Genomic DNA, 24128 nt, shown 5'->3' with positions numbered 1-24128 from the left:
CATAAAATAGCTAACATATCAATCCCAGTTTTGGATTACTTTAATTAACAAAAAAAATGCATATAGCAGAGGATAGTTTCAATCTGCCTACCTCTGGGTAATGAGCCCAGCATGCTTCCATTGCAGTACTCTGCTGCACATGTAAGTGCAAGAGATCCTGAAGCACTCATCTCATAATGGGAAAGTACCAATGTGTTTCTTCGTTGGTTGAGTTAAGAAAATTCTTACAAAAACTCTCCAGATTATTGACTTTTTAAAGTTTTTCTAGGAAACGTTCTAGATGAATGCTTATTAGCCTTTGTCAGTATGTACTTTTTGCAAAGTGTCTCTGTGGCGCAATCGGTTAGTGTGTCTGGCTACTAACCAAAAGGTTGGTGGTTCAATCCCACCCAGGGACATAATTGACCTTGTGATCAGGTTTTGGTGATATTTAAGTAGACAAGTCAAAATTTCAAACCCCCTCTTATGGTGTAGGGTACCTGGCCTTCTCTGATGTAATCAGAGTTAGATTTGATTCAGTGATTTTATAAAAAACAGCTAGGAAGCACAATTTAGCAATGGGTTGCAGAGAAAAAAAATATGCTGGCAGAAAAATCCAATTGAGTGATTAAACAGCTCTTCATTTTCTGCCTTTATTTTTATGCTAACAAATTTGTTCTCTAAAAAGTATCCACAAAGCCAAGTCTCTGATTAACACCTTTGTAGGGATGGTTTTTCACCTATAACTAAATTAAACTTGCTTCATTGGAAAGGCAGCAAGATGCATCCTCATTTCAATGTCTACTGAAATAATACAGGTTGACACCAGGAAACATTAACGCCACTGCATCCTTGCTGCTTTCTCATGTAGAAGTCTGTTTAATGTGAAAACAAGGTGATATCTAATTAGCACACAGGTAAGGAATTAAGAAAATCTTTATTTAAGGGTGAAGATGTTTCTCACAAAATCGTTGCCCCAATGCATCATTGAAATTCAAGCTGGAAAGATGATTTTAATATATCACTTGTACATTTTGTATTGCTCTTCTGGTGACAATGTAGTTTGTTTTTGTCAATTACCCTTTTAATAATAGGGTAAAGAAAATTAAGTGGATTTTTTAAAGAAAACTATACTGTCAATATACTATTAAAACAAATTAAAATGGTAAAAGTTATTGTACTTTAAGTAAAAATAAAAGAGCAAAAATATCAATCCCAGTTTTGATTACTTAAATTAACAAAAAAAATGCATATAGCAAAGGATAGTTTCAATCTGCCTACCTCTGGGTTATGGGCCCAGCATGCTTCCATTGCAGTACTCTGCTGCACATGTAAGTGCAAGAGATCCTGAAGCACTCACTCATCATGGGAAAGTACCAATGTGTTTCTTCGTTGGTTGATGGAAGAAACATCTTACAAAAACTCTCCAGCTTATTAACTTTTTAAAGTTTTTCTAGGAAACGTTCTAGATGTATGCTTATTAGCCTTTGTCAGTATATACTTTTTGCAAAGTGTCTTTGTGGCGCAATCGGGTAGTGTGTCTGGCTACTAACCAAAAGGTTGGTGGTTCAATCCCACCCAGGGAAGTAATTGAACTTGTTATCAGATTTTGGTGATCTTTAAGTAGACAAGTCAAAATTTCAAACCCCCTCTTATGGTGTAGGGTACCTGGCCTTCTCTGATGTAATCAGAGTTAGATTTGATTCAGTGATTTTATAAAAACAGCTAGGAAGCACAATTTAGCAGTGGGTTGCAGAGAAAAAGAAATATGCTGGCAAAAAAAATCCAATTGAGTGATTAAACAGCTCTTCATTTTCTGGCTTTATTTTTATGCTAACAAATTTGTTCTCTGAAAAGTGTCCACAAAGCCAAGTCTCTGATTAACACCTTTGTAGGGATGGTTTTTCACCTATTACTAAATTAAACTTGCTTCATTGGAAAGGCAGTAAGATGCATCCTCATTTCAATGTCTACTGAAATAATACAGGTTGACACCAGGAAACATTAACGCCACTGCATCCTTGCTGCTTTCTCATGTAGAAGTCTGTTTAATGTGAAAACAAGGTGATATCTAATTAGCACACAGGTAAGGAATTAAGAAAATCTTTATTTAAGGGTGAAGATGTTTCTCACAAAATCGTTGCCCCAATGCATCATTGAAATTCAAGCTGGAAAGATGATTTTAATATATCACTTGTACATTTTGTATTGCTCTTCTGGTGACAATGTAGTTTGTTTTTGTCAATTACCCTTTTAATAATAGGGTAAAGAAAATTAAGTGGATTTTTTAAAAAATAATTATACTGTCAATATACTATTAAAACAAATTAAAATGGTAAAAGTTATTGTACTTTAAGTAAAAATAAAAGAGCAAAAATATCAATCCCAGTTTTGATTACTTAAATTAACAAAAAAAAATGCATATAGCAAAGGATAGTTTCAATATGCCTACCTCTGGGTTATGGGCCCAGCATGCTTCCATTGCAGTACTCTGCTGCACATGTAAGTGCAAGAGATCCTGAAGCACTCACTCATCATGGGAAAGTACCAATGTGTTTCTTCGTTGGTTGATGGAAGAAACATCTTACAAAAACTCTCCAGATTATTGACTTTTTAAAGTTTTTCTAGGAAACGTTCTAGATGTATGCTTATTAGCCTTTGTCAGTACTTACTTTTTACAAAGTGTCTCTGTGGCGCAATCGGTTAGTGTGTCTGGCTACTAACCAAAAGGTTGGTGGTTCAATCCCACCCAGGGACGTAATTGACCTTGTTATCAGATTTTGGTGATCTTTAAGTAGACAAGTCAAAATTTCAAACCCCCTGTTATGGTGTAGGGTACCTGGCCTTCTCTGATGTAATCAGAGTTAGATTTGATTCAGTGATTTTATAAAAACAGCTAGGAAGCACAATTTAGCAGTGGGTTGCAGAGAAAAAGAAATATGCTGGAAAAAAAATCCAATTGAGTGATTAAACAGCTCTTCATTTTCTGGCTTTATTTTTATGCTAACAAATTTGTTCTCTGAAAAGTGTCCACAAAGCCAAGTCTCTGATTAACACCTTTGTAGGTATGGTTTTTCACCTATTACTAAATTAAACTTGCTTCATTGGAAAGGCAGCAAGATGCATCCTCATTTCAATTTCTACTGAAATAATACAGGTTGACACCAGGAAACATTAACGCCACTGCATCCTTGCTGCTTTCTCATGTGGAAGTCTGTTTAATGTGAAAACAAGGTGATATCTAATTAGCACACAGGTAAGGAATTAAGAAAATCTTTATTTAAGGGTGAAGATGTTTCTCACAAAATCGTTGCCCCAATGCATCATTGAAATTCAAGCTGGAAAGATGATTTTAATATATCACTTGTACATTTTGTATTGCTCTTCTGGTGACAATGTAGTTTGTTTTTGTCAATTACCATTTTAATAATAGGGTAAAGAAAATTAAGTGGATTTTTGAAAGAAAACAATACTGTCAATATACTATTAAAACAAATTAAAATGGTAAAAGTTATTGTACTTTAAGTAAACATAAAATAGCTAACATATCAATCCCAGTTTTGGATTACTTTAATTAACAAAAAAAATGCATATAGCAGAGGATAGTTTCAATCTGCCTACCTCTGGGTAATGGGCCCAGCATGCTTCCATTGCAGTACTCTGCTGCACATGTAAGTGCAAGAGATCCTGAAGCACTCACTCATCATGGGAAAGTACCAATGTGTTTCTTCGTTGGTTGATGGAAGAAACATCTTACAAAAACTCTCCAGATTATTGACTTTTTAAAGTTTTTCTAGGAAACGTTTTAGATGAATGCTTATTAGCCTTTGTCAGTATGGACTTTCGCAAAGTGTCTCTGTGGCGCAATCAGTTAGTGTGCATGGCTATTAACCAAAAGGTTGGTGGTTCAATCACACCCAGGGACGTAATTGACCTTGTTATCAGATTTTGGTGATCTTTAAGTAGACAAGTCAAAATTTCAAACCCCCTGTTCTGGTGTAGGGTACCTGGCCTTCTCTGATGTAATCAGAGTTAGATTTGATTCAGTGATTTTATAAAAACAGCTAGGAAGCACAATTTAGCAGTGGGTTGCAGAGAAAAAGAAATATGCTGGCAAAAAAAATCCAATTGAGTGATTAAACAGCTCTTAATTTTCTAGCTTTATTTTTATGCTAACAAATTTGTTCTCTGAAAAGTGTCCACAAAGCCAAGTCTCTGATTAACACCTTTGTAAGGATGGTTTTTAACCTATTACTAAATTAAACTTGCTTCATTGGAAAGGCAGCAAGATGCATCCTCATTTCAATGTCTACTGAAATAATACAGGTTGACACCAGGAAACATTAACGCCACTGCATCCTTGCTGCTTTCTCATGTGGAAGTCTGTTTAATGTGAAAACAAGGTGATATCTAATTAGCACACAGGTAAGGAATTAAGAAACTCTTTATTTAAGGGTGAAAATGTTTCTCACAAAATCGTTGCCCCAATGCATCATTGAAATTCAAGCTGGAAAGATGATTTTAATATATCACTTGTACATTTTGTATTGCTCTTCTGGTGACAATGTAGTTTGTTTTTGTCAATTACCATTTTAATAATAGGGTAAAGAAAATTAAGTGGATTTTTGAAAGAAAACAATACTGTCAATATACTATTAAAACAAATTAAAATGGTAAAAGTTATTGTACTGTAAGTAAAAATAAAAGAGCCAACATATCAATCCCAGTTTTGGATTACTTTAATTAACAAAAAAAATGCATATAGCAGAGGATAGTTTCAATCTGCCTACCTCTGGGTTATGTGCCCAGCATGCTTCCATTGCTGTACTCTGCTGCACATGTAAGTGCAGTAGATCCTGAAGCACTCACTCATCATGGGAAAGTACCAATGTGTTTCTTCGTTGGTTGATGGAAGAAACATCTTACATAAACTCTCCAGATTATTGAATTTTTAAAGTTTTTCTAGGAAACGTTTTAGATGAATGCTTATTAGCCTTTGTCAGTATGTACTTTTGCAAAGTGTCTCTGTGGCGCAATCAGTTAGTGTGTATGGCTATTAACCAAAAGGTTGGTGGTTCAATCCCACCCAGAGACGTAATTGACCTTGTTATCAGATTTTGGTGATCTTTAAGTAGACAAGTCAAAATTTCAAACCCCCTCTTATGGTGTAGGGTACCTGGCCTTCTCTGATGTAATCAGAGTTAGATTTGATTCAGTGATTTTATAAAAACAGCTAGGAAGCACAATTTAGCAGTGGGTTGCAGAGAAAAAGAAATATGCTGGCAAAAAAATCCAATTGAGTGATTAAACAGCTCTTCATTTTCTGGCTTTATTTTTATGCTAACAAATTTGTTCTCTGAATAGTGTCCACAAAGCCAAGTCTCTGATTAACACCTTTGTAAGGATGGTTTTTCACCTATTACTAAATTAAACTTGCTTCATTGGAAAGGCAGCAAGATGCATCCTCATTTCAATGTCTACTGAAATAATACAGGTTGACACCAGGAAACATTAACGCCACTGCATCCTTGCTGCTTTCTCATGTGGAAGTCTGTTTAATGTGAAAACAAGGTGATATCTAATTAGCACACAGGTAAGGAATTAAGAAAATCTTTATTTAAGGGTGAAAATGTTTCTCACAAAATCGTTGCCCCAATGCATCATTGAAATTCAAGCTGGAAAGATGATTTTAATATATCACTTGTACATTTTGTATTGCTCTTCTGGTGACAATGTAGTTTGTTTTTGTCAATTACCATTTTAATAATAGGGTAAAGAAAATTAAGTGGATTTTTGAAAGAAAACAATACTGTCAATATACTATTAAAACAAATTAAAATGGTAAAAGTTATTGTACTGTAAGTAAAAATAAAAGAGCCAAAATATCAATCCCAGTTTTGGATTACTTTAATTAACAAAAAAAAAATGCATATAGCAGAGGATAGTTTCAATCTGCCTACCTCTGGGTTATGTGCCCAGCATGCTTCCATTGCTGTACTCTGCTGCACATGTAAGTGCAGTAGATCCTGAAGCACTCACTCATCATGGGAAAGTACCAATGTGTTTCTTCGTTGGTTGATGGAAGAAACATCTTACATAAACTCTCCAGATTATTGAATTTTTAAAGTTTTTCTAGGAAACGTTTTAGATGAATGCTTATTAGCCTTTGTCAGTATGTACTTTTGCAAAGTGTCTCTGTGGCGCAATCAGTTAGTGTGTATGGCTATTAACCAAAAGGTTGGTGGTTCAATCCCACCCAGAGACGTAATTGACCTTGTTATCAGATTTTGGTGATCTTTAAGTAGACAAGTCAAAATTTCAAACTCCCTCTTATGGTGTAGGGTACCTGGCCTTCTCTGATGTAATAAGAGTTAGATTTGATTCAGTGATTTTATAAAAACAGCTAGGAAGCACAATTTAGCAGTGGGTTGCAGAGAAAAAGAAATATGCTGGCAAAAAAATCCAATTGAGTGATTAAACAGCTCTTCATTTTCTGGCTTTATTTTTATGCTAACAAATTTGTTCTCTGAAAAGTGTCCACAAAGCCAAGTCTCTGATTAACACCTTTGTAGGGATGGTTTTTCACCTATTACTAAATTAAATTTGCTTAATTGGAAAGGCAGCAAGATGCATCCTCATTTCAATGTCTACTGAAATAATACGGGTTGACACCAGGAAACATTAACGCCACTGCATCCTTGCTGCTTTCTCATGTGGAAGTCTGTTTAATGTGAAAACAAGGTGATATCTAATTAGCACACAGGTAAGGATTTAAGAAAATCTTTATTTAAGGGTGAAGATGTTTCTCACAAAATCGTTGCCCCAATGCATCATTGAAATTCAAGCTGGAAAGATGATTTTAATATATCACTTGTACATTTTGTATTGCTCTTCTGGTGACAATGTAGTTTGTTTTTGTCAATTACCCTTTTAATAATAGGGTAAAGAAAATTAAGTGGATTTAAACAAATTAAAATGGTAAAAGTTATTGTACTTCAAGTAAAAATAAAAGAGCAAAAATATCAATCCCAGTTTTGATTACTTAAATTAACAAAAAAAATGCATATAGCAAAGGACAGTTTCAATCTGCCTACCTCTGGGTTATGGGCCCAGCATGCTTCCATTGCAGTACTCTGCTGCACATGTAAGTGCAAGAGATCCTGAAGCACTCACTCATCATGGGAAAGTACCAATGTGTTTCTTCGTTGGTTGATGGAAGAAACATTTTACAAAAACTCTCCAGATTATTGACTTTTTAAAGTTTTTCTAGGGAACGTTCTAGATGTATGCTTATTAGCCTTTGTCAGTAGGTACTTTTTGTGAAGTGTCTCTGTGGCGCAATCGGTTAGTGTGTCCGGCTACTAACCAAAAGGTTGGTGGTTCAATCCCACCCAGGGACATAATTGACCTTGTTATCAGATTTTGGTGATCTTTAAGTAGACAAGTCAAAATTTCAAACCCCCTCTTATGGTGTAGGGTACCTGGCCTTCTCTGATGTAATCAGAGTTAGATTTGATTCAGTGATTTTATAAAAACAGCTAGGAAGCACAATTTAGCAGTGGGTTGCAGAGAAAAAGAAATATGCTGGCAAAAAAATCCAATTGAGTGATTAAACAGCTCTTCATTTTCTGGCTTTATTTTTATGCTAACAAATTTGTTCTCTGAAAAGTGTCCACAAAGCCAAGTCTCTGATTAACACCTTTGTAGGGATGGTTTTTCACCTATTACTAAATTAAATTTGCTTCATTGGAAAGGCAGCAAGATGCATCCTCATTTCAATGTCTACTGAAATAATACGGGTTGACACCAGGAAACATTAACGCCACTGCATCCTTGCTGCTTTCTCATGTGGAAGTCTGTTTAATGTGAAAACAAGGTGATATCTAATTAGCACACAGGTAAGGAATTAAGAAAATCTTTATTTAAGGGTGAAGATGTTTCTCACAAAATCGTTGCCCCAATGCATCATTGAAATTCAAGCTGGAAAGATGATTTTAATATATCACTTGTACATTTTGTATTGCTCTTCTGGTGACAATGTAGTTTGTTTTTGTCAATTACCCTTTTAATAATAGGGTAAAGAAAATTAAGTGGATTTAAACAAATTAAAATGGTAAAAGTTATTGTACTTCAAGTAAAAATAAAAGAGCAAAAATATCAATCCCAGTTTTGATTACTTAAATTAACAAAAAAAATGCATATAGCAAAGGACAGTTTCAATCTGCCTACCTCTGGGTTATGGGCCCAGCATGCTTCCATTGCAGTACTCTGCTGCACATGTAAGTGCAAGAGATCCTGAAGCACTCACTCATCATGGGAAAGTACCAATGTGTTTCTTCGTTGGTTGATGGAAGAAACATTTTACAAAAACTCTCCAGATTATTGACTTTTTAAAGTTTTTCTAGGAAACGTTTTAGATGAATGCTTATTAGCCTTTGTCAGTATGCACTTTTGCAAAGTGTCTCTGTGGCGCAATCAGTTAGTGTGTATGGCTATTAACCAAAAGGTTGGTGGTTCAATCCCACCCAGGGACGTAATTGACTTTGTTATCAGATTTTGGTGATCTTTAAGTAGACAAGTCAAAATATCAAACCCCCTCTTATGGTGTAGGGTACCTGGCCTTCTCTGATGTAATCAGAGTTAGATTTGATTCAGTGATTTTATAAAAACAGCTAGGAAGCACAATTTAGCAGTGGGTTGCAGAGAAAAAGAAATATGCTGGCAAAAAAATCCAATTGAGTGATTAAACAGCTCTTCATTTTCTGGCTTTATTTTTATGCTAACAAATTTGTTCTCTGAAAAGTGTCCACAAAGCCAAGTCTCTGATGAACACCTTTGTAAGGATGGTTTTTCACCTATTACTAAATTAAACTTGCTTCATTGGAAAGGCAGCAAGATGCATCCTCATTTCAATGTCTACTGAAATAATACAGGTTGACACCAGGAAACATTAACGCCACTGCATCCTTGCTGCTTTCTCATGTGGAAGTCTGTTTAATGTGAAAACAAGGTGATATCTAATTAGCACACAGGTAAGGAATTAAGAAAATCTTTATTTAAGGGTGAAAATGTTTCTCACAAAATCGTTGCCCCAATGCATCATTGAAATTCAAGCTGGAAAGATGATTTTAATATATCACTTGTACATTTTGTATTGCTCTTCTGGTGACAATGTAGTTTGTTTTTGTCAATTACCATTTTAATAATAGGGTAAAGAAAATTAAGTGGATTTTTAAAAGAAAAAAATACTTTCAATATACTATTAAAACAAATTAAAATGGTAAAAGTTATTGTACTTTAATGAAAAATAAAAGAGCAAAAATATCAATCCCAGTTTTGGATTACTTTAATTAACAAAAAAAATGCATATAGCAGAGGATAGTTTTAATCTGCCTACCTCTGGGTTATGGGCCCAGCATGCTTCCATTGCAGTACTCTGCTGCACATGTAAGTGCAAGAGATCCTGAAGCACTCACTCATCATGGGAAAGTACCAATGTGTTTCTTCGTTGGTTGATGGAAGAAACATCTTACAAAAACTCTCCAGATTATTGACTTTTTAAAGTTTTTCTAGGAAACGTTCTAGATGTATGCTTATTAGCCTTTGTCAGTATGTACTTTTTGCAAAGTGTCTCTGTGGCGCAATCGGTTAGTGTGTCCGGCTACTAACCAAAAGGTTGGTGGTTCAATCCCACCCAGGGACGTAATTGACCTTGTTATCAGATTTTGGTGATCTTTAAGTAGACAAGTCAAAATTTCAAACCCCCTGTTATGGTGTAGGGTACCTGGCCTTCTCTGATGTAATCAGAGTTAGATTTGATTCATTGATTTTATAAAAACAGCTAGGAATCACAATTTAGCAGTGGGTTGCAGAGAAAAAGAAATATGCTGGCAAAAAAAATCCAATTGAGTGATTAAACAGCTCTTCATTTTCTGGCTTTATTTTTATGCTAACAAATTTGTTCTCTGAAAAGTGTCCACAAAGCCAAGTCTCTGATTAACACCTTTGTAGGGATGGTTTTTCACCTATTACTAAATTAAACTTGCTTCATTGGAAAGGCAGCAAGATGCATCCTCATTTCAATGTCTACTGAAATAATACAGGTTGACACCAGGAAACATTAACGCCACTGCATCCTTGCTGCTTTCTCATGTAGAAGTCTGTTTAATGTGAAAACAAGGTGATATCTAATTAGCACACAGGTAAGGAATTAAGAAAATCTTTATTTAAGGGTGAAGATGTTTCTCACAAAATCGTTGCCCCAATGCATCATTGAAATTCAAGCTGGAAAGATGATTTTAATATATCACTTGTACATTTTGTATTGCTCTTCTGGTGACAATGTAGTTTGTTTTTGTCAATTACCCTTTTAATAATAGGGTAAAGAAAATTAAGTGGATTTGTTAAAGAAAACTATACTGTCAATATACTATTAAAACAAATTAAAATGGTAAAAGTTATTGTACTTTAAGTAAAAATGAAAGAGCAAAAATATCAATCCCAGTTTTGATTACTTAAATTAACAAAAAAAATGCATATAGCAAAGGATAGTTTCAATCTGCCTACCTCTGGGTTATGGGCCCAGCATGCTTCCATTGCAGTACTCTGCTGCACATGTAAGTGCAAGAGATCCTGAAGCACTCAGTCATCATGGGAAAGTACCAATGTGTTTCTTCGTTGGTTGATGGAAGAAACATCTTACAAAAACTCTCCAGATTATTGACTTTTTAAAGTTTTTCTAGGAAACGTTCTAGATGTATGCTTATTAGCCTTTGTCAGAATGTACTTTTTGCAAAGTGTCTCTGTGGCGCAATCGGTTAGTGTGTCCGGCTACTAACCAAAAGGTTGGTGGTTCAATCCCACCCAGGGACGTAACTGACCTTGTTATCAGATTTTGGTGATCTTTAAGTAGACAAGTCAAAATTTCAAACCCCCTGTTATGGTGTAGGGTACCTGGCCTTCTCTGATGTAATCAGAGTTAGATTTGATTCATTGATTTTATAAAAACAGCTAGGAAGCACAATTTAGCAGTGGGTTGCAGAGAAAAAGAAATATGCTGGCAAAAAAAATCCAATTGAGTGATTAAACAGCTCTTCATTTCTGGCTTTATTTTTATGCTAACAAATTTGTTCTCTGAAAAGTGTCCACAAAGCCAAGTCTCTGATTAACACCTTTGTAGGGATGGTTTTTCACCTATTACTAAATTAAACTTGCTTCATTGGAAAGGCAGCAAGATGCATCCTCATTTCAATGTCTACTGAAATAATACAGGTTGACACCAGGAAACATTAACGCCACTGCATCCTTGCTGCTTTCTCATGTAGAAGTCTGTTTAATGTGAAAACAAGGTGATATCTAATTAGCACACAGGTAAGGAATTAAGAAAATCTTTATTTAAGGGTGAAGATGTTTCTCACAAAATCGTTGCCCCAATGCATCATTGAAATTCAAGCTGGAAAGATGATTTTAATATATCATTTGTACATTTTGTATTGCTCCTCTGGTGACAATGTAGTTTGTTTTTGTCAATTACCCTTTTAATAATAGGGTAAAGAAAATTAAGTGGATTTTTTAAAGAAAACTATACTGTCAATATACTATTAAAACAAATTAAAATGGTAAAAGTTATTGTACTTTAAGAAAAAATAAAAGAGCAAAAATATCAATCCCAGTTTTGATTACTTAAATTAACAAAAAAAAATGCATATAGCAAAGGATAGTTTCAATCTGCCTACCTCTGGGTTATGGGCCCAGCATGCTTCCATTGCAGTACTCTGCTGCACATGTAAGTGCAAGAGATCCTGAAGCACTCAGTCATCATGGGAAAGTACCAATGTGTTTCTTCGTTGGTTGATGGAAGAAACATCTTACAAAAACTCTCCAGATTATTGACTTTTTAAAGTTTTTCTAGGAAACGTTCTAGATGTATGCTTATTAGCCTTTGTCAGTAAGTACCTTTTGCAAAGTGTCTCTGTGGCGCAATCGGTTAGTGTGTCCGGCTACTAACCAAAAGGTTGGTGGTTCAATCCAACCCAGGGACGTAATTGACCTTGTTATCAGATTTTGGTGATCTTTAAGTAGACAAGTCAAAATTTCAAACCCCCTGTTATGGTGTAGGGTACCTGGCCTTCTCTGATGTAATCAGAGTTAGATTTGATTCATTGATTTTATAAAAACAGCTAGGAAGCACAATTTAGCAGTGGGTTGTAGAGAAAAAGAAATATGCTGGCAAAAAAAATCCAATTGAGTGATTAAACAGCTCTTCATTTTCTGGCTTTATTTTTATGCTAACAAATTTGTTCTCTGAAAAGTGTCCACAAAGCCAAGTCTCTGATTAACACCTTTGTAGGGATGGTTTTTCACCTATTACTAAATTAAACTTGCTTCATTGGAAAGGCAGCAAGATGCATCCTCATTTCAATGTCTACTGAAATAATACAGGTTGACACCAGGAAACATTAACGCCACTGCATCCTTGCTGCTTTCTCATGTAGAAGTCTGTTTAATGTGAAAACAAGGTGATATCTAATTAGCACACAGGTAAGGAATTAAGAAAATCTTTATTTAAGGGTGAAGATGTTTCTCACAAAATCGTTGCCCCAATGCATCATTGAAATTCAAGCTGGAAAGATGATTTTAATATATCACTTGAACATTTTGTATTGCTCTTCTGGTGACAATGTAGTTTGTTTTTGTCAATTACCCTTTTAATAATAGGGTAAAGAAAATTAAGTGGATTTTTTAAAGAAAACTATACTGTCAATATACTATTAAAACAAATTAAAATGGTAAAAGTTATTGTACTTTAAGTAAAAATAAAAGAGCAAAAATATCAATCCCAGTTTTGATTACTTAAATTAACAAAAAAAAATGCATATAGCAAAGGATAGTTTCAATCTGCCTACCTCTGGGTTATGGGCCCAGCATGCTTCCATTGCAGTACTCTGCTGCACATGTAAGTGCAAGAGATCCTGAAGCACTCAGTCATCATGGGAAAGTACCAATGTGTTTCTTCGTTGGTTGATGGAAGAAACATCTTACAAAAACTCTCCAGATTATTGACTTTTTAAAGTTTTTCTAGGAAACGTTCTAGATGTATGCTTATTAGCCTTTGTCAGTATGTACTTTTTACAAAGTGTCTCTGTGGCGCAATAGGTTAGTGTGTTTGGCTACTAACCAAAAAGTTGGTGGTTCAATCCCACCCAGGGACGTAATTGACCTTGTTATCAGATTTTGGTGATCTTTAAGTAGACAAGTCAAAATTTCAAACCCCCTGTTATGGTGTAGGGTACCTGGCCTTCTCTGATGTAGTTAGATTTGACTCAGTGATTTTATAAAAACAGCTAGGAAGCACAATTTAGCAGTGGGTTGCAGAGAAAAAGAAATATGCTGGCAAAAAAAAATCCAATTGAGTGATTAAACAGCTCTTCATTTTCTGGCTTTATTTTTATGCTAACAAATTTGTTCTTTGAAAAGTGTCCACAAAGCCAAGTCTCTGATTAACACCTTTGTAGGGATGGTTTTTCACCTATTACTAAATTAAACTTGCTTCATTGGAAAGGCAGCAAGATGCATCCTCAATTCAATGTCTACTGAAATAATACAGGTTGACACCAGGAAACATTAACGCCACTGTATCCTTGCTGCTTTCTCATGTGGAAGTCTGTTTAATGTGAAAACAAGGTGATATCTAATTAGCACACAGGTAAGGAATTAAGAAAATCTTTATTTAAGGGTGAAGATGTTGCTCACAAAATCGTTGCCCCAATGCATCATTGAAATTCAAGCTGGAAAGATGATTTTAATATATCACTTGTACATTTTGTATTGCTCTTCTGGTGACAATGTAGTTTGTTTTTGTCAATTACCATTTTAATAATAGGGTAAAGAAAATGAAGTGGATTTTTGAAAGAAAACAATACTGTCAATATACTATTAAAACAAATTAAAATGGTAAAAGTTATTGTACTTTAAGTAAAAATAAAAGAGCAAAAATATCAATCTCAGTTTTGATTACTTAAATGAACAAAAAAAAATGCATATAGCAAAGGATAGTTTCAATCTGCCTACCGCTGGGTTTTGGGCCCAGCATGCTTCCATTGCTGTACTCTGCTGCACATGTAAGTGCAAGAGATCCTGAAGCACTCACTCATCATGGGAAAGTACCAATGTGTTTCTTCGTTGGTTGATGGAAGAAACATTTTACAAAAACTCTCCAGATTATTGACTTTTTAAAGTTTTTCTAGGAAACGTTTTAGATGAATGCTTATTAGCCTTTGTCAGTATGTACTTTTGCAAAGTGTCTTTGTGGCGCAATCAGTTAGTGTGCACGGCTATTAACCAAAAGGTTGGTGGTTCAATCCCACCCAGGCATGTAATTGACCTTGTTATCAGATTTTGGTGATCTTTAAGTAGACAAGTCAAAATTTCAAACCCCCTGTTATGGTGTAGGGTACCTGGCCTTCTCTGATGTAATCAGAGTTAGATTTGATTCAGTGATTTTATAAAAACAGCTAGGAAGCACTATTTAGCAGTGGGTTGCAGAGAAAAAGAAATATGCTGGCAAAAAAAATCCAATTGAGTGATTAAACAGCTCTTCATTTTCTGGCTTTATTTTTATGCTAACAAATTTGTTCTCTGAAAAGTGTCCACAAAGCCAAGTCTCTGATTAACACCTTTGTAGGGATGGTTTTTCACCTATTACTAAATTAAACTTGCTTCATTGGAAAGGCAGCAAGATGCATCCTCATTTCAATTTCTACTGAAATAATACAGGTTGACACCAGGAAACATTAACGCCACTGCATCCTTGCTGCTTTCACATGTGGAAGTTTGTTTAATGTGAAAACAAGGTGATATCTAATTAGCACACAGGTAAGGAATTAAGAAAACCTTTATTTAAGGGTAAAGATGTTTCTCACAAAATCGTTGCCCCAATGCATCATTGAAATTCAAGCTGGAAAGATGATTTTAATATATCACTTGTACATTTTGTATTGCTCTTCTGGTGACAATGTAGTTTGTTTTTGTCAATTACCCTTTTAATAATAGGGTAAAGAAAATTAAGTGGATTTTTTAAAGAAAACTATACTGTCAATATACTATTCAAACAAATTAAAATGGTAAAAGTTATTGTACTTCAAGTAAAAATAAAAGAGCAAAAATATCAATCCCAGTTTTAATTACTTAAATTAACAAAAAAAATGCATATAGCAAAGGATAGTTTCAATCTGCCTACCTCGGGGTTATGGGCCCAGCATGCTTCCATTGCAGTACTCTGCTGCACATGTAAGTGCAAGAGATCCTGAAGCACTCAGTCATCATGGGAAAGTACCAATGTGTTTCTTCGTTGGTTGATGGAAGAAACATCTTACAAAAACTCTCCAGATTATTGACTTTTTAAAGTTTTTCTAGGAAACGTTCTAGATGTATGCTTATTAGCCTTTGTCAGTAAGTACTTTTAACAAAGTGTCTCTGTGGCGCAATCGGTTAGTGTGTCTGGCTACTAACAAAAGGTTGGTGGTTCAATCCCACCCAGGGACGTAATTGACCTTGTTATCAGATTTTGGTGATCTTTAAGTAGACAAGTCAAAATTTCAAACCCCCTGTTATGGTGTAGGGTACCTGGCCTTCTCTGATGTAATCAGAGTTAGATTTGATTCAGTGATTTTATAAAAACAGATAGGAAGCACAATTTAGCAGTGGGTTGCAGAGACAAAGAAATATGCTGGCAAAAAAAATCCAATTGAGTGATTAAACAGCTCTTCATTTTCTGGCTTTATTTTTATACTAACAAATTTGTTCTCTGAAAAGTGTCCACAAAGCCAAGTCTCTGATTAACACCTTTGTAGGGATGGTTTTTCACCTATTACTAAATTAAACTTGCTTCATTGGAAAGGCAGCAAGATGCATCCTCATTTCAATTTCTACTGAAATAATACAGGTTGACACCAGGAAACATTAACGCCACTGCATCCTTGCTGCTTTCTCATGTGGAAGTTTGTTTAATGTGAAAACAAGGTGATATCTAATTAGCACACAGGTAAGGAATTAAGAAAATCTTTATTTAAGGGTGAAGATGTTTCTCACAAAATCGTTGCCCCAATGCATCATTGAAATTCAAGCTGGAAAGATGATTTTAATATATCACTTGTACATTTTGTATTGCTCTTCTGGTGACAATGTAGTTTGTTTTTGTCAATTACCCTTTTAATAATAGGGTAAAGAAAATTAAGTGGATTTTTTAAAGAAAACTATACTGTCAATATACTATTCAAACAAATTAAAATGGTAAAAGTTATTGTACTTCAAGTAAAAATAAAAGAGCAAAAATATCAATCCCAGTTTTGATTACTTAAATTAACAAAAAAAAATGCATATAGCAAAGGATAGTTTCAATCTGCCTACCTCTGGGTTATGGGCCCAGCATGCTTCCATTGCAGTACTCTGCTGCACATGTAAGTGCAAGAGATCCTGAAGCACTCAGTCATCATGGGAAAGTACCAATGTGTTTCTTCGTTGGTTGATGGAAGAAACATCTTACAAAAACTCTCCAGATTATTGACTTTTTAAAGTTTTTCTAGGAAACGTTCTAGATGTATGCTTATTAGCCTTTGTCAGTATGTACTTTTTACAAAGTGACTCTGTGGCGCAATCGGTTAGTGTGTCTGGCTACTAACCAAAAGGTTGGTGGTTCAATCCCACCCAGGGACGTAATTGACCTTGTTATCAGATTTTGGTGATCTTTAAGTAGACAAGTCAAAATTTCAAACCCCCTGTTATGGTGTAGGGTACCTGGCCTTCTCTGATGTAATCAGAGTTAGATTTGATTCAGTGATTTTATAAAAACAGCTAGGAAGCACAATGTAGCAGTGGGTTGCAGAGAAAAAGAAATATGCTGGCAAAAAAAATCCAATTGAGTGATTAAACAGCTCTTCATTTTCTGGCTTTATTTTTATGCTAACAAATTTGTTCTTTGAAAAGTGTCCACAAAGCCAAGTCTCTGATTAACACCTTTGTAGGGATGGTTTTTCACCTATTACTAAATTAAACTTGCTTCATTGGAAAGGCAGCAAGATGCATCCTTAATTCAATGTCTACTGAAATAATACAGGTTGACACCAGGAAACATTAACGCCACTGTATCCTTGCTGCTTTCTCATGTGGAAGTCTGTTTAATGTGAAAACAAGGTGATATCTAATTAGCACACAGGTAAGGAATTAAGAAAATCTTTATTTAAGGGTGAAGATGTTTCTCACAAAATCGTTGCCCCAATGCATCATTGAAATTCAAGCTGGAAAGATGATTTTAATATATCACTTGTACATTTTGTATTGCTCTTCTGGTGGCAATGTAGTTTGTTTTTGTCAATTACCATTTTAATAATAGGGTAAAGAAAATTAAGTGGATTTTTGAAAGAAAACAATACTGTCAATATACTATTAAAACAAATTAAAATGGTAAAAGTTATTGTACTTTAAGTAAAAATAAAAGAGCAAAAATATCAATCCCAGTTTTGATTACTTAAATTAACAAAAAAAAATGCATATAGCAAAGGATAGTTTCAATCTGCCTACCTCTGGGTTATGGGCCCAGCATGCTTCCATTGCAGTACTCTGCTGCACATGTAAGTGCAAGAGATCCTGAAGCACTCACTCATCATGGGAAAGTACCAATGTGTTTCTTCGTTGGTTGATGGAAGAAACATCTTACAAAAACTCTCCAGATTATTGACTTTTTAAAGTTTTTCTAGGAAACGTTCTAGATGTATGCTTATTAGCCTTTGTCAGTATGTACTTTTTGCAAAGTGTCTCTGTAGCGCAATCAGCTAGTGTGTCCGGCTACTAACCAAAAGGTTGGTGGTTCAATCCCAACCAGGGACGTAATTGACCTTGTTATCAGGTTTTGGTGATCTTTAAGTAGACAAGTCAAAATTTCAAACCCCCTGTTATGGTGTAGGGTACCTGGCCTTCTCTGATGTAATTAGATTTGATTCATTGATTTTATAAAAACAGCTAGAAAGCACAATTTAGCAGTGGGTTGCAGAGAAAAAGAAATATGCTGGCAAAAAAATCCAATTGAGTGATTAAACAGCTCTTCATTTTCTGGCTTTATTTTTATGCTAACAAATTTGTTCTCTGAAAAGTGTCCACAAAGCCAAGTCTCTGATTAACACCTTTGTAGGGATGGTTTTTCACCTATTACTAAATTAAACTTGCTTCATTGGAAAGGCAGCAAGATGCATCCTCATTTCAATGTCTACTGAAATAATACAGGTTGACACCAGGAAACATTAACGCCACTGCATCCTTGCTGCTTTCTCATGTAGAAGTCTGTTTAATGTGAAAACAAGGTGATATCTAATTAGCACACAGGTAAGGAATTAAGAAAATCTTTATTTAAGGGTGAAGATGTTTCTCACAAAATCGTTGCCCCAATGCATCATTGAAATTCAAGCTGGAAAGATGATTTTAATATATCACTTGTACATTTTGTATTGCTCTTCTGGTGACAATGTAGTTTGTTTTTGTCAATTACCCTTTTAATAATAGGGTAAAGAAAATTAAGTGGATTTTTTAAAGAAAACTATACTGTCAATATACTATTCAAACAAATTAAAATGGTAAAAGTTATTGTACTTCAAGTAAAAATAAAAGAGCAAAAATATCAATCCCAGTTTTGATTACTTAAATTAACAAAAAAAAATGCATATAGCAAAGGATAGTTTCAATCTGCCTACCTCTGGGTTATGGGCCCAGCATGCTTCCATTGCAGTACTCTGCTGCACATGTAAGTGCAAGTGATCCTGAAGCACTCAGTCATCATGGGAAAGTACCAATGTGTTTCTTCGTTGGTTGATGGAAGAAACATCTTACAAAAACTCTCCAGATTATTGACTTTTTAAAGTTTTTCTAGGAAACGTTCTAGATGTATGCTTATTAGCCTTTGTCAGAATGTAGTTTTTGCAAAGTGTCTCTGTGGCGCAATCGGTTAGTGTGTCTGGCTACTAACCAAAAGGTTGGTGGTTCAATCCCACCCAGGGACGTAACTGACCTTGTTATCAGATTTTGGTGATCTTTAAGTAGACAAGTCAAAATTTCAAACCCCCTGTTATGGTGTAGGGTACCTGGCCTTCTCTGATGTAATCAGAGTTAGATTTGATTCATTGATTTTATAAAAACAGCTAGGAAGCACAATTTAGCAGTGGGTTGCAGAGAAAAAGAAATATGCTGGCAAAAAAAATCCAATTGAGTGATTAAACAGCTCTTCATTTCTGGCTTTATTTTTATGCTAACAAATTTGTTCTCTGAAAAGTGTCCACAAAGCCAAGTCTCTGATTAACACCTTTGTAGGGATGGTTTTTCACCTATTACTAAATTAAACTTGCTTCATTGGAAAGGCAGCAAGATGCATCCTCATTTCAATGTCTACTGAAATAATACAGGTTGACACCAGGAAACATTAACGCCACTGCATCCTTGCTGCTTTCTCATGTAGAAGTCTGTTTAATGTGAAAACAAGGTGATATCTAATTAGCACACAGGTAAGGAATTAAGAAAATCTTTATTTAAGGGTGAAGATGTTTCTCACAAAATCGTTGCCCCAATGCATCATTGAAATTCAAGCTGGAAAGATGATTTTAATATATCACTTGTACATTTTGTATTGCTCTTCTGGTGACAATGTAGTTTGTTTTTGTCAATTACCCTTTTAATAATAGGGTAAAGAAAATTAAGTGGATTTTTTAAAGAAAACTATACTGTCAATATACTATTAAAACAAATTAAAATGGTAAAAGTTATTGTACTTTAAGAAAAAATAAAAGAGCAAAAATATCAATCCCAGTTTTGATTACTTAAATTAACAAAAAAAAAAGCATATAGCAAAGGATAGTTTCAATGTGCCTACCTCTGGGTTATGGGCCCAGCATGCTTCCATTGCAGTACTCTGCTGCACATGTAAGTGCAAGAGATCCTGAAGCACTCAGTCATCATGGGAAAGTACCAATGTGTTTCTTCGTTGGTTGATGGAAGAAACATCTTACAAAAACTCTCCAGATTATTGACTTTTTAAAGTTTTTCTAGGAAACGTTCTAGATGTATGCTTATTAGCCTTTGTCAGTAAGTACCTTTTGCAAAGTGTCTCTGTGGCGCAATCGGTTAGTGTGTCCGGCTACTAACCAAAAGGTTGGTGGTTCAATCCAACCCAGGGACGTAATTGACCTTGTTATCAGATTTTGGTGATCTTTAAGTAGACAAGTCAAAATTTCAAACCCCCTGTTATGGTGTAGGGTACCTGGCCTTCTCTGATGTAATCAGAGTTAGATTTGATTCATTGATTTTATAAAAACAGCTAGGAAGCACAATTTAGCAGTGGGTTGTAGAGAAAAAGAAATATGCTGGCAAAAAAAATCCAATTGAGTGATTAAACAGCTCTTCATTTTCTGGCTTTATTTTTATGCTAACAAATTTGTTCTCTGAAAAGTGTCCACAAAGCCAAGTCTCTGATTAACACCTTTGTAGGGATGGTTTTTCACCTATTACTAAATTAAACTTGCTTCATTGGAAAGGCAGCAAGATGCATCCTCATTTCAATGTCTACTGAAATAATACAGGTTGACACCAGGAAACATTAACGCCACTGCATCCTTGCTGCTTTCTCATGTAGAAGTCTGTTTAATGTGAAAACAAGGTGATATCTAATTAGCACACAGGTAAGGAATTAAGAAAATCTTTATTTAAGGGTGAAGATGTTTCTCACAAAATCGTTGCCCCAATGCATCATTGAAATTCAAGCTGGAAAGATGATTTTAATATATCACTTGAACATTTTGTATTGCTCTTCTGGTGACAATGTAGTTTGTTTTTGTCAATTACCCTTTTAATAATAGGGTAAAGAAAATTAAGTGGATTTTTTAAAGAAAACTATACTGTCAATATACTATTAAAACAAATTAAAATGGTAAAAGTTATTGTACTTTAAGTAAAAATAAAAGAGCAAAAATATCAATCCCAGTTTTGATTACTTAAATTAACAAAAAAAAATGCATATAGCAAAGGATAGTTTCAATCTGCCTACCTCTGGGTTATGGGCCCAGCATGCTTCCATTGCAGTACTCTGCTGCACATGTAAGTGCAAGAGATCCTGAAGCACTCAGTCATCATGGGAAAGTACCAATGTGTTTCTTCGTTGGTTGATGGAAGAAACATCTTACAAAAACTCTCCAGATTATTGACTTTTTAAAGTTTTTCTAGGAAACGTTCTAGATGTATGCTTATTAGCCTTTGTCAGTATGTACTTTTTACAAAGTGTCTCTGTGGCGCAATCGGTTAGTGTGTTTGGCTACTAACCAAAAAGTTGGTGGTTCAATCCCACCCAGGGACGTAATTGACCTTGTTATCAAATTTTGGTGATCTTTAAGTAGACAAGTCAAAATTTCAAACCCCCTGTTATGGTGTAGGGTACCTGGCCTTCTCTGATGTAATCAGAGTTAGATTTGATTCAGTGATTTTATAAAAACAGCTAGGAAGCACTATTTAGCAGTGGGTTGCAGAGAAAAAGAAATATGCTGGCAAAAAAAATCCAATTGAGTGATTAAACAGCTCTTCATTTTCTGGCTTTATTTTTATGCTAACAAATTTGTTCTCTGAAAAGTGTCCACAAAGCCAAGTCTCTGATTAACACCTTTGTAGGGATGGTTTTTCACCTATTACTAAATTAAACTTGCTTCATTGGAAAGGCAGCAAGATGCATCCTCATTTCAATTTCTACTGAAATAATACAGGTTGACACCAGGAAACATTAACGCCACTGCATCCTTGCTGCTTTCACATGTGGAAGTTTGTTTAATGTGAAAACAAGGTGATATCTAATTAGCACACAGGTAAGGAATTAAGAAAACCTTTATTTAAGGGTAAAGATGTTTCTCACAAAATCGTTGCCCCAATGCATCATTGAAATTCAAGCTGGAAAGATGATTTTAATATATCACTTGTACATTTTGTATTGCTCTTCTGGTGACAATGTAGTTTGTTTTTGTCAATTACCCTTTTAATAATAGGGTAAAGAAAATTAAGTGGATTTTTTAAAGAAAACTATACTGTCAATATACTATTCAAACAAATTAAAATGGTAAAAGTTATTGTACTTCAAGTAAAAATAAAAGAGCAAAAATATCAATCCCAGTTTTGATTACTTAAATTAACAAAAAAAATGCATATAGCAAAGGATAGTTTCAATCTGCCTACCTCTGGGTTATGGGCCCAGCATGCTTCCATTGCAGTACTCTGCTGCACATGTAAGTGCAAGAGATCCTGAAGCACTCACTCATCATGGGAAAGTACCAATGTGTTTCTTCATTGGTTGATGGAAGAAACATCTTACAAAAACTCTCCAGATTATTGACTTTTTAAAGTTTTTCTAGGAAACGTTCTAGATGTATGCTTATTAGACTTTGTCAGTATGTAATTTTTGCAAAGTGTCTCTGTGGCGCAATCGGTTAGTGTGTCCGGCTACTAACCAAAAGGTTGGTGGTTCAATCCCAACCAGGGACGTAATTGACCTTGTTATCAGATTTTGGTGATCTTTAAGTAGACAAGTCAAAATTTCAAACCCCCTGTTATGCTGTAGGGTACCTGGCCTTCTCTGATGTAGTTAGATTTGACTCAGTGATTTTATAAAAACAGCTAGGAAGCACAATTTAGCAGTGGGTTGCAGAGAAAAAGAAATATGCTGGCAAAAAAAATCCAATTGAGTGATTAAACAGCTCTTCATTTTCTGGCTTTATTTTTATGCTAACAAATTTGTTCTTTGAAAAGTGTCCACAAAGCCAAGTCTCTGATTAACACCTTTGTAGGGATGGTTTTTCACCTATTACTAAATTAAACTTGCTTCATTGGAAAGGCAGCAAGATGCATCCTCAATTCAATGTCTACTGAAATAATACAGGTTGACACCAGGAAACATTAACGCCACTGTATCCTTGCTGCTTTCTCATGTGGAAGTCTGTTTATGTTAGGCGCCGAGGGTCCGCTCGTCAGTGCGGCCGGCGCCTAGCAACGGGGACGCCACTGTCGGATCGTGTTCCCCGTTGCTGGGTCTAAGTTTATATCATCACTGGTTTCCTGGCTGTGTAGCATGCAGCTGCACGGCATGTTGTAATTATCACTCATCTGTTTCCCTGGCCATGCAGCTTGTCAGCTGCATGGCATTTAATCCAATCAGCCTCCAAACAGCTGATTGGAAGACTCTCTGTTAAAAGCACTCCCAGGACTCCTCACAGACGCCGGTGATAGCTTCCTGTTTGCCTGATTCTGCTGCAGAGAGAGTTCCCAGTCCCGGTCTGTTCGTTTGTTCCTGTTCTCAGTGATCCAGTACTCGGAAGTTACCATCTGTTCCTGGAGTCTGACCGAGCACCTTTAACATCTGGTGGTGTTCGTGAGTCGCGGCGCAGCCGTGTGTTGCGGCTTGTCCGCTACTATTTATTATTGTGTTTATTTTGAGTTCTGGTGCTTTGCGGAGGATTCCGCTTCCACAAGATCCACTCTGGTGTCCAGCGGTGCCGGATAGGAGTGTCGGATCCGTGGATCCTTGGTTGTCCTTTTCCCTGGCGGCTAGTCCGCACATACCTTTTGATTTAGTTAAGTTAGCTTGTAACCCCTGGCTTGGTTGCTTAGTCAGAGGGCCCCTTGTTATCTCCCTGTCTCGGACTTCCCCTTGTCTCCCATTAAGACCTGCGGGGGCATCGGGGTTGGGCAGACATAATCCGCCCTTCGAACGCGGCTGCCATGGGCTCAAGCAACCATAGTCTCGCAGGGGATTTCTGATAACACGGGCGAGACAACGGAGTTAGGGCGCCAGGGGTTACTAGGCTCTCCAGCTCCCACAACCTGTATTTCATTCCTGTACTCAGATCTCTGCCATAAGATCTTCTCCAGTCTGGAGTACAGGAATCGTAACATTATCACCGGCGCAACATTATCACCGGCCAGACAAAAGAAAAAATTTCAACAGGAGTTAATTTTTTCACTTATCCAGTAGGGAGAATTTTGTCGGCCTCATGAATCCCACCGGTGTTGGGCCAAATCCTGGCCAGTTTTTGGTTAGTCAGATTCAGGAACTTACCCAGATGGTTCAGGATCTGTCCCTC

The 24128-nt window shown here is 35.8% G+C and overlaps 6 non-coding genes across 6 annotated transcripts; all 6 read left to right on the top strand.

Moving 5' to 3' along the window:
* The first annotated feature begins 324 nt into the window (after nt 1-324).
* On the top strand, nt 325-398 carry TRNAS-ACU (transfer RNA serine (anticodon ACU)). Its single transcript has one exon. It is a non-coding gene; the product is annotated as a tRNA-Ser (tRNA).
* Nucleotides 399-2663: 2265 nt separating this feature from the next.
* Nucleotides 2664-2737, top strand: TRNAS-ACU (transfer RNA serine (anticodon ACU)). The gene has a single exon. It is a non-coding gene; the product is annotated as a tRNA-Ser (tRNA).
* A 4568-nt stretch (nt 2738-7305) lies between these two features.
* On the top strand, nt 7306-7379 carry TRNAS-ACU (transfer RNA serine (anticodon ACU)). The gene has a single exon. It is a non-coding gene; the product is annotated as a tRNA-Ser (tRNA).
* Nucleotides 7380-13116: 5737 nt separating this feature from the next.
* Nucleotides 13117-13190, top strand: TRNAS-ACU (transfer RNA serine (anticodon ACU)). The gene has a single exon. It is a non-coding gene; the product is annotated as a tRNA-Ser (tRNA).
* Nucleotides 13191-18951: 5761 nt separating this feature from the next.
* On the top strand, nt 18952-19025 carry TRNAS-ACU (transfer RNA serine (anticodon ACU)). Its single transcript has one exon. It is a non-coding gene; the product is annotated as a tRNA-Ser (tRNA).
* Nucleotides 19026-21290: 2265 nt separating this feature from the next.
* TRNAS-ACU (transfer RNA serine (anticodon ACU)) lies at nt 21291-21364 on the top strand. Its single transcript has one exon. It is a non-coding gene; the product is annotated as a tRNA-Ser (tRNA).
* Nucleotides 21365-24128: the final 2764 nt, after the last annotated feature.

Source organism: Pseudophryne corroboree, unplaced genomic scaffold (genome assembly GCF_028390025.1).
Source record: "Pseudophryne corroboree isolate aPseCor3 unplaced genomic scaffold, aPseCor3.hap2 scaffold_478, whole genome shotgun sequence".
In the NCBI taxonomy this organism is placed as follows: domain Eukaryota; kingdom Metazoa; phylum Chordata; class Amphibia; order Anura; family Myobatrachidae; genus Pseudophryne; species Pseudophryne corroboree.
This window is presented reverse-complemented; position numbering and strand designations above follow the sequence as displayed.